We start from the raw sequence: 2500 nt of genomic DNA on the forward strand, positions 1-2500 counted from the left end.
ACACACACACACACACACACACACACACACACACACACACACACACACACACACACACACACACACACACACACACACACACACACACACACACACACACACACACACACACACACACACACACACACACACACACACACACACACACACACACACACACACACACACACACACACACACACACACACACACACACACACACACACACACACACACACACACACATATCTGAAGTCTCTTTTTTATATAGACCTTAGTGTTCCCCTAATACTGTATCTGAAGTACTAGTATGTAGTCCTGTGTGTAGTCCTGTGTGTAGTCCTGTGTGTAGTCCTGTGTGTAGTCCTAGTATGTAGTCCTGTGTGTAGTCCTGTGTGTAGTGCTGTGTGTAGTCCTGTGTGTAGTCCTGTGTGTAGTCCTGTGTGTAGTCCTAGTATGTAGTCCTGTGTGTAGTCCTGTGTGTAGTCCTGTGTGTAGTCCTAGTGTGTAGTCCTGTGTGTAGTCCTGTGTGTAGTCCTGTGTGTAGTCCTAGTATGTAGTCCTGTGTGTAGTGCTGTGTGTAGTCCTGTGTGTAGTCCTGTGTGTAGTCCTAGTATGTAGTCCTGTGTGTAGTCCTGTGTGTAGTCCTGTGTGTAGTGCTGTGTGTAGTCCTGTGTGTAGTCCTGTGTGTAGTCCTAGTATGTAGTCCTGTGTGTAGTCCTGTGTGTAGTGCTGTGTGTAGTCCTGTGTGTAGTCCTGTGTGTAGTCCTAGTGTGTAGTCATGTGTGTAGTCCTGTGTGTAGTGCTGTGTGTACTCCTAGTATGTAGTCCTGTGTGTAGTCCTGTGTGTAGTCCTGTGTGTAGTCCTAGTATGTAGTCCTGTGTGTACTCCTAGTGTGTAGTCCTGTGTGTAGTCCTGTGTGTAGTCCTAGTATGTAGTCCTGTGTGTAGTCCTGTGTGTAGTCCTGTGTGTAGTCCTAGTATGTAGTCCTGTGTGTAGTCCTGTGTGTAGTCCTGTGTGTAGTCCTAGTATGTAGTCCTGTGTGTAGTCCTGTGTGTAGTCCTAGTATGTAGTTCTGTGTGTAGTCCTGTGTGTAGTGCTGTGTGTAGTCCTGTGTGTAGTGCTTTGTGTAGTCCTGTGTGTAGTCCTGTGTGTAGTCCTGTGTGTAGTGCTGTGTGTAGTCCTAGTGTGTAGTCCTAGTGTGTAGTCCTGTGTGTAGTCCTGTGTGTAGTGCTGTGTGTAGTCCTGTGTGTAGTCCTAGTGTGTAGTCCTGTGTGTAGTCCTGTGTGTAGTCCTGTGTGTAGTGCTGTCTAGTCCTGTGTGTAGTCCTGTGTGTAGTCCTGTGTGTAGTGCTGTGTGTAGTGCTGTGTGTAGTGCTGTGTGTAGTCCTGTGTGTAGTCCTGTGTGTAGTCATAGTATGTAGTCCTGTGTGTAGTCCTGTGTGTAGTGCTGTGTGTAGTCCTTGTGTGTAGTCCTGTGTGTAGTCCTGTGTGTAGTCCTGTGTGTAGTCCTGTGTGCAGGGCTGTGTGTAGTCCTGTGTGTAGTCCTGTGTGTAGTCCTAGTATGTAGTCCTGTGTGTAGTCCTGTGTGTAGTCCTGTGTGTAGTCCTAGTGTGTAGTCCTGTGTGTAGTCCTGTGTGTAGTCCTGTGTGTAGTCCTAGTGTGTAGTCCTAGTATGTAGTCCTGTGTGTAGTCCTGTGTGTAGTTCTAGTGTGTAGTCCTAGTGTGTAGTCCTGTGTGTAGTCCTGTGTGTAGTCCTAGTGTGTAGTCCTAGTGTGTAGTCCTGTGTGTAGTCCTAGTATGTAGTCCTGTGTGTAGTGCTGTGTGTAGTCCTGTGTGTAGTCCTGTGTGTAGTCCTGTGTGTAGTGCTGTGTGTAGTCCTGTGTGTAGTCCTGTGTGTAGTCCTAGTGTGTAGTTCTGTGTGTAGTCCTAGTGTGTAGTCCTGTGTGTAGTCCTGTGTGTAGTCCTGTGTGTAGTCCTAATGTGTAGTCCTGTGTGTAGTCCTGTGTGTAGTGCTGTGTGTAGTCCTAGTATGTAGTCCTGTGTGTAGTCCTGTGTGTAGTCCTAGTGTGTAGTCCTAGTGTGTAGTCCTGTGTCCTAGTATGTAGTCCTGTGTGTAGTGCTGTGTGTAGTGCTGTGTGTAGTGCTGTGTGTAGTCCTAGTATGTAGTCCTGTGTGTAGTGCTGTGTGTAGTGCTGTGTGTAGTGCTGTGTGTAGTCCTGTGTGTAGTCCAGTGTGTAGTCCTGTGTGTAGTCCTGTGTGTAGTCCTGTGTGTAGTCCAGTGTGTAGTCCAGTGTGTAGTCCTGTGTGCAGTCCTGTGTGTAGTCCTGTGTGTAGTGCGGTGTGTAGTCCTAGTATGTAGTCCTGTGTGTAGTGCTGTGTGTAGTGCTGTGTGTAGTGCTGTGTGTAGTCCTGTGTGTAGTCCTGTGTGTAGTGCTGTGTGTAGTGCTGTGTGTAGTGCTGTGTGTAGTCCTGTGTGTAGTGCTGTGTGTAGTGCTGTGTGTAGTCCTGTGTGTAGTCC

At 47.9% G+C, this 2500-nt stretch overlaps 1 pseudogene; it reads right to left on the reverse strand.

Moving 5' to 3' along the window:
- LOC114551621 (receptor-type tyrosine-protein phosphatase mu-like) overlaps nt 1–2500 on the reverse strand; it is a 99133-nt pseudogene that overhangs the window by 66480 nt on the left and 30153 nt on the right.

This window comes from Perca flavescens, unplaced genomic scaffold, assembly GCF_004354835.1.
Source record: "Perca flavescens isolate YP-PL-M2 unplaced genomic scaffold, PFLA_1.0 EPR50_1.1_unplaced_scaf_24, whole genome shotgun sequence".
In the NCBI taxonomy this organism is placed as follows: Eukaryota; Metazoa; Chordata; class Actinopteri; order Perciformes; family Percidae; genus Perca; species Perca flavescens.